General features: G+C 35.8%; 1 protein-coding gene across 1 annotated transcript in view; it reads left to right on the top strand.

The window, feature by feature from the left end:
- The first annotated feature begins 345 nt into the window (after window positions 1-345).
- The window catches only part of srrm3 (serine/arginine repetitive matrix 3), a 55569-nt gene continuing 41294 nt past the window's right edge, over window positions 346-14620 (top strand). Inside the window, exon 1 of the mRNA XM_055198187.2 lies at window positions 346-500. The gene's annotated coding sequence lies outside the window, so the exon portion shown is untranslated. The remainder of the gene's footprint in view (window positions 501-14620) is intronic.

Below are 14620 nucleotides of genomic sequence, written 5' to 3'. Positions count from 1 at the left end.
GTTACAAAGAAAAGTAAAAAAATATATAAATAGTTTTAATACAGTTTTTATTGTTAGTAACCTATTTAAATCGGTAATAACTCACCAGATGGCGCTAGAATTCACACTTGTCCTTCAGATAATTTATAAATGCCTAAATAATGTTAATAATGTTGTTTTTACTAGTTATGTTCTGCATATCATTTGGCATTTGCTTTAGACTATCTATTGTTTTATAATTGTTTGATAAGCTGCAATGGAAAGATGTTCATTTAAACATCTCAGGGTTGCAGTAATCCGGCGCTGCTACTCCTGAGCGCTAGGAGGCGCTGTGACTGACGCGCATGCGCTCAAGGAGGCCCTGCGACTGACGCGCATGCGCTTCGGGTGCAGGTCTGTCTCTGTCCAGCAGTTCAGCGTTCAGCACCGCAGGCGGAGGAACAGCTCCCGATCCCGAACACACGAAACACAACCGCAGCAGAACCGCCTGATCACCTCATCCACATCCACACGAACAACCGGTAAGATGAATCACCGTTATAAACTCAAATAAACGCCGTTTTTTTAAAGATGATATCATAATAATAACGCGATGATGTCTGATGTACTTAAAGCTACTAATGCGATTAAACGCGGAGCAGAAGCAGCACCGCAGTTTCTATTGTCCTTTACACCGAGTGTGTGTTTGTCTGTGTGTGTTTTATACTCTGTGAAGCTCAGATCTGATGCGTGTGTGTGTGTGTCTACGTGTGTATGTGCGTGTGTTGATGTAAAGCTAAATCGGGATTAGATCAGATCTGATGCAGATGGTCGTGTTTTGACTCGTTGATGTTCATCGATAATATTGTTCCTGCATTTATGAAATGCATCATCATATCAGCTGACTGTCTACTTTTCTAGGATTTAAATTATGTATGGCAAGCTGTGGCCGAAATGTTAATAAGATGATGGTGAAATAGTGATTTAACCCTATAGCCATCCACATAATTACATTATCAATTTTACAAATAGCTCAAGTTTAATTATTATTATTTTGTTTAATACGTCATATTAATAAAGTTAATAATAAAGGTTATTCTGGTTAGAAATTGCACCTCCACCTAACTTATATATAGGCCTATTTATTGAATTAATCCTAACTGATAACAATCGTTGTGATGTCTACGCAGGATTTACTTGTTTACAGTATTATCACAAAAGAAACAACATGTAGCTAATAAAACATTTTAAGTATACTTTATGGATTTTTATACTTTGTAGTTGTTAGGGTTGCAAAATTCTGGGAATTTTCAAGGCTAGAAACTTTCCATGAGAATGAATGGGAATATATGGGAATTAATAGGAATAAACTGGGAATTTAAACAAATTTCAGAGTTGCCTGTAACAGGGAACTTAAATCTCGCAGCATAATTTTAGTTAACACAACAAGATTTCATGCAATTTCAGCACACTGCTTACTGAAAGGCCATTGAGGCCAAACCCCCTTCATGTACTTGCATTCTTCCATAACATGCACAGATCATTTCCTCTAGCCAGTTAATCAGATATCTAAATGTAAGCTAGCACTATTAAGCTAGCACTATTTCTAATGTATGAGGATAGCTAACATGTTTAAATCAGATTTATGTTTGTATATGTTATAGTTTATATAAATTTCCCATAAATTCCGGTTAAGTTTCCAGTTTGGAATATTTCCAAAATTCCCTGAATTAAGTTTCCATGGAAACTTTCCAGAAATTTACGAAAACTTTCTGGCCCTTTGCAACCCTAGTTGTTGTATTCATTATACAGGCAAGTCATATTTGTAACATACACAGTGTAAAGTGTTGCTATAACCAGATAATATGTGTTTATTTTGCGTTATGAAAAGAAATAAAGAGATGAGATCAATCTGTAATGTGGGATTAATATGAGGTCTCTGAGAGGTCTCTGCATGTCTGTGCTTAATTAACTCTGACCTGAGATCTGTACACCTACTGTACTCATCATGAGGCAATGAATCCAGTTTGCCCAGAAAGCAGCGTTTGCTCCAACATAGAGAAGGAGAGTTTGTCATCTTCAGCTGCCTATCAATCATTCCCAGAGAGTGATGCTTATATTTCTTACATTTTTTCTAATATATATTTAATTTAGGATTTTAGCCAAGTCAGAATCACTTTGTACATGAATACCGGAGATGGTTAATGAAATCTCTCAGTTGTAGGGAGAGGCTTCTGTATTAAATCCAGATGTCCTGAAGTTTGTCTTATTTTCAGCCCATATTCGTCTGTTCTCTGCGTTTCATCTGATCTAATCTGTCCTCATACTGTCCTAATTCACTTATCTCTCATTCCTCTGAAGGACACACTGAACCTCAGGAGGCTTCTTAACATGTATGTCTGTTCAGTCTGTCCTCTACTGTGTGTTTAAATGCCAAATGGAGATTGTGACTCTCAGCAGGAAAACATGTGCTACAGTTTCTAGCAGTCTAAATAAGGACACACTGTGGAGCCCTGTTGTTTTTATATAACGCTGTATGAGTATATTCACATACAAACCATACAAGCCTCTCTAATTTATCATCTATAGGAAATATCTGAGGCTAACTTAATACTTAAACAACACTTCAGATTGATTCAGACTGATCCAACAGATCGATTCATTCATTATCAGTGGTCAGATGTGTTTTATTGTGTCAGCTCTGTGTTTGACTGCTCTGGTCTTTGCTGGATGTGGGACACAGATGAAAGGGCATTAATGATAAAGATGAAATGAGGGAATGGAGGAGTGAATATGAATGCAGTCTGTTTGAAACCTTTGCTCATACAGTATCACATGGGACAGCAGAGGACGCCTGCTGAAGATTTGTCTGTGTCTGTATGTGCATGTGTGTGTCCTCTCTATGTGTGCAGTATGTGTTTGAAACATCTCAAGGGATCTTCTCTTTATTTTGGCTATCTGCAGTTTAGCTTTGATGACCTTGTTGAGAGCATCAGCCACAGAAACATGAGATTAAAGTTGATTTTCCTAATAGATTTTCCTTATGATTGGCAATGCTAAAAATTAAATCTAAGAAAGGTTCAATGATAAATATTTGAGTTGTTCAGAGACATCATTATGTAAAGCCCATGTAGAGATCTTATTGAGATAATAGTGAGGTCACATTGGTGGTCTGTGTGTGTGTGTGTGTGTGTGTGTGTGTGTGTGTGTGTGTGTGCATGCGTGCGTCTGTCTGTCTGTTTGTCTGTCTGTGTTTTTGTGTGTTTGTGTGTCTGTCTGTCTGTTTGTGTGTGTGTGTGTGTGTGTGTGTGTGTGTGTGTGTGTGTGTGTTTTTGCAGTTGTGTACATCTGCACTCATCCTCTAAATAATAGAAATGTTTGTGTGCGCACACACACAGAGAGATCAGGTGACTGACTCATATTTCAGATACAATAGGAGCAAACATTACACACTACAGCCATATGCTGCACACCATCATTCATATCAAACACACACACATTGCATCTGTTTCAGCTGAATACTCTATATAAGCATCAGTTTAATGGATAGTTCACACAAAATACAAATTCCTGTCATTTATTTACCCATTCAATGACTTTCTTATGTGACAAAAATATATTTTGTGTTGCTCGGCAAGTACAGAAGAAAGTCATGAAATGAGTGAAGTCTCCCTTTAAGACCTCATATTTGCGCGTCTGACCACACTCTTTGCTTTCACAAAAACAGCTTCTTTTAAGCCAAAAGGCAGCATCACATTTATTTACTAAAGGTAATGAAGCAAGATCAATGTTCATAATAAATATTATAAATATGATGCAGTTAAAAAAGCATTGACGCTAAATAGATCAGTGTCAATATAAAAAGAGACCAAAGCACAGGTTTGTGTTTTTTTTTTTATCAAATATCACAATATTTTTTGTTTTAAGCATAACTTTCTTTGATTTTTTTAAATACATTATTTTCAGAAAAAATGTCTTGGGTAGATGTGTCTTGTAAAGATATTTCAAGATTTTTTTTGGACATCAACAAACACACACATGCACAAACATGCATGAACGCATGTTATTTTCTGTCAGTCATGTTGTCTGTATGTCTCTCTTATATAATGGCAGTGATTTATCTGTTCAGTGCTGTAATGTGTGCATGCATTTCATCATCATGGTCTGTCCCTGCTGTCACATACACACACATGCACTCACAAACATTCATACACACTACAGTACATTCTCACACAATTACCTTATTGCCTGTAATTTCCTTCAGAGACTCAATGACGTCCGATCTGAGATCTGCTCTGTTCAGAATAGATTTGTGGTTATTATGTGTGTTGGCGTGTTTCTCTGCGTTTATAGTTAATGACTCCCTCCAGTGTCCTTTCTAGAATGAGGCTCAGATTTTTCAAAAACGCAGTAGCAGAAATGCAGGCTACATGTTGGAGAAAGTTCAAAACTGTTTTTGGCATTTCATTGATTTCTTTTTCTGTTTCAAAGTCCTGTTGTGTAGCACATGAAATGGCTTCGTGTGTTGCGTTTATTCAGTTTTAATCTCACACTTAAGATGGCTTAAGATACAACAAGCACATACTCAAAGTTCTGCTCTCAGTGCCAAAAAAACGAGAAATATAAACCTTCAATAGGATCCGAAAGTGTTTGATGTTTAGCTGTAAAACATTTATTTTTACATATTATTTTGATAACCAGATTTATTTAAGCCACTTCTCTTTGCATTTGTTTAAATTAGCTTTGGGTGAGAAGTACAATTCAATATGCTATAAATAAGGTTGTCTAGTTTCTTAGTATGTTTTTTTCTCATTTTTGTTGTTTTAGTTTGATTATTTTTCATTAGCAGTATCAAATATTTCCTCTATTTTTCTTTTGTTTGGTTTCTTCTGTTTTGAGAATTCATGAGGAACGGTCAAAGTCAAACTCTGCCGATCTCCTGATGATGTTCTCTTTCCGTTATATTTTGAGACGGACACATCAGGAGGTCAGTAGATCTCCTGACGTGTTGTGAAGATGGGTTATAATGTTGCTCTGCTGTATGCTGTTTGGAGACAGAGCGACTCACAGTCCTTAATATAACATTAGCTGCATTTCCATTGCAGATTTGGGCAAAACTTTAACATTATTTTCTAAATGTCAACAAAAGACTATTGCGAAAGGACGGCATTTCCATTAATCAATAATAAGCGAGTTTTTTTCTTTTGGGATAAGTCAATGCAAACAAGATGTCGACTGATGTTGGTTGGTTTACTAATATCACATCCTCCGCACTATACATTATTTTTGACTGAAGGAGATGTAAGAGTGTTATCCAAACATTAATGCCAAGCCCCTTATACTTAGGAACGGCAATGTATACACTGTTTCTTGGAGGTAATAGTCCATTATTTTAAATCAAAAGAGATGTAGGTGTGTTATACAAACATTATTGGCAAGGAAAAATCTCATACTTGTGAGCAGACACATACTGAGGTGTTTCTGAGAGGTTTTAGTTCATACTGTGCCATCTTTAAAAAAGAATTATGTGACATATCAGGTGACCTAATAAAGCAAATAAACTATTGCATATTGCAAATATTGTTTCTATTGCAGTTCTTCCGTATTGCCTGAAAAACCACCTCATGCAAAAGTAAAAACATTTTTTCAATATGGGAGTTTTTGCAAAAGTTTTTGCCATATTTTCAATTCGCAATGTCTTGCACAATTTAAAGGGTAATGGAAACACAGCCACTGCTGCTGTTCTGGTTTGTGAGGCTTCATGCTTTCAGATGTTTTTAACATACACACTCTTATTCTTTCACTTCCACACTGAGGTCCGAGTTAAAGCTAAGATGTGTATCATTCATTTTGATGTTAAAATGAGAGAGTAGAGTAGAATTTGTGGCCATATGTCGGAGGTGTAGAGAAGAATGTGTGACCTTTAGCGGATGTAAGGAGAAATTTTTGCCTGAATGTCTCAATGGTGATGTGTGTCATAATACACTCACAGATCACATCACACAGTAATCTGGAATGTCACAAACTGTATTTCAGAGAGTAAAAAATAATAAGAGTATGATGTTGCGTTTAGTTGCAGCTATGCTGTTACATGTTAAAAACAACTGCTTGTTACTAGAAAAATAACAGTTAGTAGGTTAGTTTAATTCATTCGTCCCCAGCACCACAACTTTATTATAGAGACCGACATCTGTATCTCTTCATTTGTATTCTGTGAGCCGTCGACCACTTGCATCAATTAAATAGCAAAAAATGTGTGAGAGCAATCGTGTGCGTGAGAAAGAGAAAGATTCAGCTGTGGAATATCAAGGGAAATTTCATGGTGGATGCCTCCACATCCATAGACATTACACAACCAGACAGCCACCCTGAGAGAGAGAGAGAGAGAGAGAGAGAGAGAGAGAGAGAGAGAGAGAGAGAGAGAGAGAGAGAGAGTGTCGAGGAGTCAGACAAGGTTGCCCACTAAGCCCCACATTATTTAACATTTATATAAATGAACTGGCCAAAGCATTAAATAATTCGACCGCTCCCGGCCCAACCCTGACTGATTCTGAAATCAAATGTCTCCTCTTCGCAGATGATCTAGTCATTCCGTCAAAAACAAAAGAGGGACTACAACAGCTCCTCGACATCGTAGATACTTTCAGTCAAACATGGGCTCTCAAAATTAACCAAACAAAAACCAAAATCATGATTTTTCAGAACAGATCCAGGTGTAGGGAAAATAGATACACTTTCAGAGTAGGACATCAAGTACTCCAACACACTTATGATTACACCTATCTGGGATTAAAAATAAGTTCAACGGGAAACTTTAATCTGGCTGTTAATGATTTGAAAGCAAAAGCAATGAGAGTGTACTACATGATTAAAAACACAATTCGATATGAAATCCCAATACAAACATGGTTAAAAATTCTAAAAGCAGTAATTGAACCCATTGCGTTATATGGCAGTGAGGTATGGGGGCCACTAAAATCACAAGATTTCTCTAAATGGGAAAAAGATGAAATTGAAACTCTGCATACACAAATATGTAAGAACATCCTAAAGGTGAACAGATCCACCCCAAACAACTCATGCAGAGCTGAATTAGGACAATACCCTTTATTGATCAATATCCAGAAAAGAGCCCTGAAATTCTATGAACATCTAAAAAGCAGTGACCCAAGATCATATCAAGCTCAAGCCCTTCAGTACCACCAGCAGATCCCCAACAAAAGTGGACTTTTACAACTCATACAAAAACTACATCCAAACCAGCACAACACAATATGGCCCAATCAAATTATCACATTACAAAAACAAAACTACATTGCCTATTGGAATGATATCACTAAAACACAGAAGAAAATGGAACTCTATTTACAATTAAAAAGAGACTACAAACTAGCAGAATATCTAAGCTGTGTTAAAGATCATAAAGTGAGAAAGACATTAAGTAAATACAGATTAAGTGATCACTGTTTGGCTATAGAAAGAGGACGTCACAGACAGAGATATCAGCCAAGAGAAGAGAGATTGTGTTTATTGTGTTCTCAGAGAGATGTTGAAACAGAAGAACACTTCCTTCTACACTGTCAACATTATGACAACATCCGCTCGCAATACTTCACACAATTTCAGAACATAGAGCCAAACTTTATCACACTACCAAATTCAGAAAAAATGAGATATATTTTAGGAGAAAAGCCCACTTTGATAACAGTAGCAGCAAAATATGTAACAGCCTGCCATAAACATAGAGAGACAGCCAGTGAATGAAAGAAAACAAATTGTAATATATTTATTTTGTATGTATTTATTTACTTATTTACTTGTTTATTTTTATTTTTATTTTTATTTTTTTTCATTGTTGTTTATTGATTTATTTTACTATGTATGTATTATTATTTCTTAATTGTCTATGTTACTAAAGCTTTGGCAATACTGTACTATAAGTCATGCCAATAAAGTTTATTTGAATTGAATTGAATTGAATTGAATTGAATTGAGAGAGAGAGAGAGAGAGAGAGAGAGAGAGAGAGAGAGAGAGAGAGAGAGAGAGAGAGAGAGAGAGAGAGAGAGAATCCAATAAAATGTAGTTTTTCTGAATGAAAAAAGTATTTGTGAAATGAAGAAAGAAAGAATCTCGAGAACATGAATCATATCTTGCATATTTGTTTTTGTTGATTGTAAAAATGTAACATTTTATAAAGTAAATTACTGCCTATAGACGGTTTCATCGGATGCACGTGCGGTGATGCGATACGTGTCTGGTTCGATCTTTACTTCCGGTTTCTCGTTTTTTAATGGTCTGACTAGCTGCTAAACCAAACTCTTGAACAATTACCTCGTCGAAAATAACAAATGTTTGTGTTGTTATGTTGCTTTTTATATAAATCACCTATGTTTAAAGTACCTTGTTGTTATTCATTCTTAACAGAGTTTACTGGAAGTTAAGTGTTGACCACGAAAGCCGCTTGTTTATGTTGTTACTGCTGAAAACGTCTATAGGAAACATTCAGGTATTTAGCAGACACTTTTATCTTTTCCTATTTTCACTTAAATGTTGTAGTGTAAACATAGCCTTAGTCCACTTTATATCACATTCAGTAATGGTGTTATCACCACAGTTGCAAAAACAAGTGGCGTCTATAACGGTATAGTTTTAGCATTGGTATCACTGATTTACCGTATTTATCAGCTTAAGGATTTTTATTGATCTGAAATGAGTTTTCTGGCTTTGTTTCAAGGGTCTGTCTGTGGTTTTAATAGGGTCTGTAGTAGTTGATCATGACAGATGTCTGCAGTTAGTGAGTCCACAATCCTCCACAGATAAACATACTGCAGTCTTTTATCTCTAAGACAGATAAACATATAAAGATAAATAAATAAAGATATCAACAGCCTGTTAATATTACTAACATGACTATTAGGCTTTCTATAGATTTCACATAGATTTGGTTTTTCACCAAGCTTCTTAATCAAGAAGTCAGCTTTCTGAAAGATCAGTAATTTTCAGGCTGGTTTATGCCAGTTAATCCGATAACTTTCACATAATTAAATTTCTGATCATGCAAGTTGTCGTTCTGTTTTTCACCTGCGTCCTCATCTCTGGACTGTAGTGCACACCAGCTGTGATGTTATATTTATATGATACAGCGATGCAGACGCTGCTTGAGACACAACATGTAGTGTGTGAATATAATCTCATCAGCATCACAACAATCCATCACTTATCAAATAGAGGATGTTAAAGAGTTTATTTGCTTTTCTAGTGTGGGTGGGTGGAGCTTATATTCAATTCAATTTTATTTATATTGCGCTTTTCACAAGTGTTAATTGTTGCAAAGCAGCCCTACATGAGAAGATGCAGAGGAGAACACAGAAAATCAATAGATAATATAAGAAGTAGAGAAAGCGGTTAAACCGTACAAGCGAGCATATTAATAATGTAACGTATACAGTAAAGTGCTAAGTTAAGCCAAAGTTGGCTGACTCTCCCTGGGACTAAAAACCCTCTAGGAAAAAAAACCCAATGGGAAAAAGTCCTAGAAGGACAAAAACCCTTGGGAGGAATTAATATATATTTATATATATATATATAGAAACGGTAGGGATAGGAGGCGGGTAAGCGAATTAAACTGGTTTAGCCGGTGGTCGTTGGTCGGGCATCGGCTGGTCATCATGTTGAAGGACAGCCAGTGGATCAGTGATGCAATGATCTTCACAGCAACCGGAACTGGGTCTGTTTGTCTCATGGTCCTCGTGGTCGAGGACGAGACAGGGAGAGAAAAACAGAATTCTATTAGCGTAGGGGCCGTTCGCATGCAATGCAAGTGTCAAACATTATAGTGGTTCAGGTCAGCTCGGTTCCAGACAGGCTAACTATTGCGGCATAAGTATATTATCCATATGAGGTATGTGAGTGCTTTGTTCTAGACAAACTAGCTACTGCGGGAAAAGTACATTTACTGGACATTTTATGTGAATGCTTTGTTAAAGAAGAATGTCTTAAGTTTAGATTTAAATTGATCGACTGTGTCTGATACTCGAACATTATTTGGTAAATCATTCCAGAGCTTAGGGGCTAAGTAGGAAAAGGATCTACCACCTTTAGACACTTTTGATATTCTAGGGATAATTAAATGACCAGAATTTTGTGAGCGCAGTTTACGTGATGGATTGTATTCTGATAGTAGTTCTTTAATATACGAGGGCGCTAGGTCATTTAAGGCTTTGTAGGTGATTAGTAATATTTTAAATTGTATACGATATTTAACTGGTAGCCAGTGTAAAGATGCCAGAATTGGACTGATGTGGTCATACTTTTTAAATCGAGTAAGCACTCTTGCGGCGGCGTTTTGAACCAGCTGTAGCTTGTTTACCTGATATGGTATGTGACAGACGTGATCCTATTCGTGGTTTTATATCTGTATGCTGTTATCTGTATGGATGGATGTTAACCAACATTCCCGCTTTTCTCTCAGTTTGTCTTTCTATCTCTCTTGTGTCCAATTTGTAAGCGTGCTTTGTTTGCATGACAAAAACTGTACATTCGTATTCCCAAAACGTTTGCAATAAGGCTGCATACAATGTGTGCAATCTCTCTCTCTCTTTCTCTTTGTTTTCCGCTTCACAGATGTTAAGGGTCGAAGCGAGTGCTACTGGAAATAAGCTGTCAACTGCTGTCTGTTGATGGATCTCTCTATCAGCTTCTCTCTATGTCTCATGTCACATGATCTCTCTTTATCATCACTCAATCTCTCTCTTTCTTCATATGTGGATAAGGAACATGCATTCAAATGATGTCTTCCGGTATAAGACGAGGTTCCACCTAAAAATGGTCATTAACATGATCTCAATCATCATCACTGTCCTTTATTTCACCTCACATCATGTGGCATCATCATGTGCTGTCAGAAACTCGGATCATCCTTGAACTTTCTGTCAGAAAGCACATGATCAAAAAAATCCTGCTGTTGCCATGGATACACAAAAGTGGACTTCTTCAGCAGCAGTTCACTTAATGATGCCTAAAATGCCAAACTCTGTATCAGTTAAAGGACCTGCGATATTTGCCAGGGGCGTCGTGCAGCAATTTTTTCATCCTTTATACTTTAATCATAATCACAATTAAACATCAAAACCTTTATACGCCAAATTCTTATAGACTATACAGACATAAAGGGGAAGCATTTATGAATGATTTTATTGCTATTTTACACACGAATGAAAAACTTGCTTAAAAGTCATGTCTGTTATTGGCTGTAATGATCAGCACTGCAAAAACAGCGAATTAAAAGAAACATTCGATGCAGCGTAAGCAGATCTAACTGTAATAATGTAGTCTACATTTTTTGTTTTATTATTTATTTAATTGCATTGAAAGCTCATCATTTTTCAAAACTAGCCTATAGACCATTTCAGCAGTAACAACATAAACAAGCGGCTGTGACGGCCCGCACGTAACTTCCGGTAAACTCCGATAAGAATAAATAACAACAAAGTTCTTTAAACGTTGTTTATTTATATAACAAGCAAAAAAACAACACATAGATTACATAGGAAACCAAAACATTTGTTATTTTGACGAGGCATTTGTTCAAGAAATCAGTTTAGCAACTAGTCAGACCATTAAAAAAACGAAACCGGAAGTAAGGTTCGGATCCAGACGTGTATCACGTGCTTCCAATAAGACCGTCTAAAAACATATTGGTAACACTTTACAATAAGGTTGCCTTAGTAAACATTGGTAAATGCATTAACATGAACAAACATATTGTTTTAATTCATGTATTAGTGTTATTTATTTAGTTCATAGTGCATTTAACTTTTCATTTTATAAATGTATTAGTAAATGTTGGTTCCTACTTTCTAGAGGACATCTCAGTATTGGCTGTGATTTTTCTTCCTGAGTGATTTGAAATGCATTCAATAGAGCTGAGGCACTAATAAACATCTAGATCCATATAATAATGTGGGTGGAGCCTGTCTGTGTAATACGACCAATCACACTTGAGGCTCAAGTCAAGGCTGTCAGGTCATTTTCTTAGTGATTTATTTTTATATTGCTGATGAATGTTTCATTAGAGGAGAACTGAAAGCTCTCTGAGCTGCACATTTTTTTCTGTGTTCATCATTTTGGTCTTTGTAAAGCCACACAGAGGTGACCCTCATCTTCTGAAAGTCTCTCTCTCTCTTTCCTGCCCTATTTCTGTTGCTCTTCCATTCGCTCTCACACACATGGTGTGTTCATATTGGGTCCAGGGGTATAGAATCATCTTTATTTTAAAGTTCAGGGGACATGTCCCACGTGTATTCTACACCCATGAATCTCTCTCTCTCTCTCTCTCTCTCTCTCTCTCTCTCTCTCTCTCTTTCAGTCTCTCAAGTTTTGCAGTATGTTTTGATAACACAATGAACTCTTTTATGTCAAAAATAAAGGAAAATGTGATTTCTTATGATACAACCTCCTTTAAACTCTGTATTAACATACAGCAACTTAGAAAACAACAAATATTCTTCATTTGCTTTCTTATCTTTCCGCTCCATTCCTTTTCTATCTTCGGCCTCATTGATTTCCAATTTTTCTCTCTCTCCCTTTCACTTTCTGTTTCTCGCTCTCTGTCTTACCGTCTCTTACACATTAAATGTGATATTCTGCTGTATATGTTTATATTTCTGTAGTCTTGTAGTCACATTGATAATGTCGCAGTGAATGTGTCATTCAGGGTTTATTGAAAGGATGGGAGACAAACACTAACATCTCACAAATGATCTTACACAAAGTAAATCACAGTTAGATGCACATTACACAGTTAAACTCAATCAATCCTATAGAGATGTAGACTAGAGTTTATTTAACTCTGCCCAAAACTTTTCATATGAATTATATGAGAGTGAAAGCACAAAACTGAAGATATTTCAGTATAAATATAAAATATACTTTAAAATGATACAAGAGATCAATTATTTTAGCATGTACTGTATGTATTGATTCTATTGATTCTATCAGGGCTGTAAAGGAACGGCCCATACGACAAAAAAAAAAAAATTATATATATATATATAGATATATAGATATATAGATGAATATAATTATATATACAATTTAAAATATATTTTAAAATATACAAAAAATGGCCTAAAATATATTTTGAAATATGTTTACAAAAATGTATTTTTTACCAATATATTTTTGGCCATTATTTGTATATTTTGAAATATATTTTAAAAATAACTATATTTTAAGCATTTATATTCATGTTGCATTGGAAGAAAAACTTTGTTTATGCTATAACCTGCACACATAACAGGTTTGAAAAGGTCCAAATTAAATTTATTTTTAACTGCAAAAATATACTTTATAAACTTTTATATTTTGGCCAGGAGAAATATATTTTATGCCATATGGGTTGTAACAGTACAAATGTATTTGTTACCCCTGAAATACATTTTGAAATATATGTTGATGTATGAAGGTTAAAACTATTTATTACACGGCTCTCTGGAATGCTTGATTCTGATTGGTCAGTTGAGACATCTTTTCAAATAATAACCGCTCCAAAGTAATAACGCATAGCCGGTACTACTTGTACGAGAAAAATCACTCCGCGCCAATAAAGACCAATAAAGTTTACTGTTTGGCGCCATCTTGTGACAAACACTGGACAACCACAATTAAGAATGGAAAATTTTGACATTAGTTTTAACATGTACGGAAAAAACAAAACATTTAAACAGCGGATAGAAGAACGAACAACAAGACAAGACACAGAGAGCTTATTGAGACTGAACTTGACAAAATAGAGCACAGCTATGATGCCAACACACAAAAAAATACAGAATGGGCATTAAAACTTCTCAAAGACTGGCTAAAAGAGAAAAAAATGGAGACAGACAAGTATGAAGCAGAGGATCTTAATAAGGTATTACGATCATTTTATGCATCTGTGCAAAGTTTCGCGGAAGGATAAAAATGTTAATTTAAAACAAATATGCCAATAAAATGTTTCAAATTCATATTCATATCCGTTTTTTTTTCTTATGTGACAAGTAGCCGTGTAATAAGTGGGATAATGTAAAGGCAGCCGGTAAATATCGGGAAAATAAGCCCCTTCAGTGTGATACAAGACCCTCCGCTTCGTTTTGGAGTCCTGATCACACTGTCGGGGCTTATTTCCTGATAATTACCGGCTGCCTCTACATTATCCCTTATATATAATTTCAAATTCAAAAATATATTTAATTAAGCTTTATCTTCTACCAAATGTATTTTGCATATATTTAAAACATCTTATTGGCCAGAGAAATGAATTCCTTTGCCGTATGGGAAAGGCAATCTCATTGTGTGCGTGTGTGTTATTGTGCCTTGCAGTGAATTGATGTGCTGGCTCGGTGTGTTGTGGCTGTTCAGATGATAAATGTTTGTGTTGGCAGACCTCAGACACTCTGGACCTGAAGCTCAAACAATTAAACCCTTATCTCAAAAAAATACACACGGGGCAATATCACACAGAAAAGGCTGTCTTTTGAACATAAAGCAAGAACCAGATTTGTGTCCTCATTCATTTTGTTTTGGAAAAGCAAGAGGACCTTACAATAAAAATAACAAAATGGCCTCCACATTCAGTGTCTTGGCTCTGTCTTTGAGAGAGGCAATAAAGCTTAAAATGGT

Source organism: Misgurnus anguillicaudatus, chromosome 22 (assembly GCF_027580225.2).
Source record: "Misgurnus anguillicaudatus chromosome 22, ASM2758022v2, whole genome shotgun sequence".
NCBI classification, from domain to species: domain Eukaryota; kingdom Metazoa; phylum Chordata; class Actinopteri; order Cypriniformes; family Cobitidae; genus Misgurnus; species Misgurnus anguillicaudatus.
Note: the sequence above shows the minus strand (reverse complement) of the source record. Positions and strands in the feature narration are given on the sequence as shown.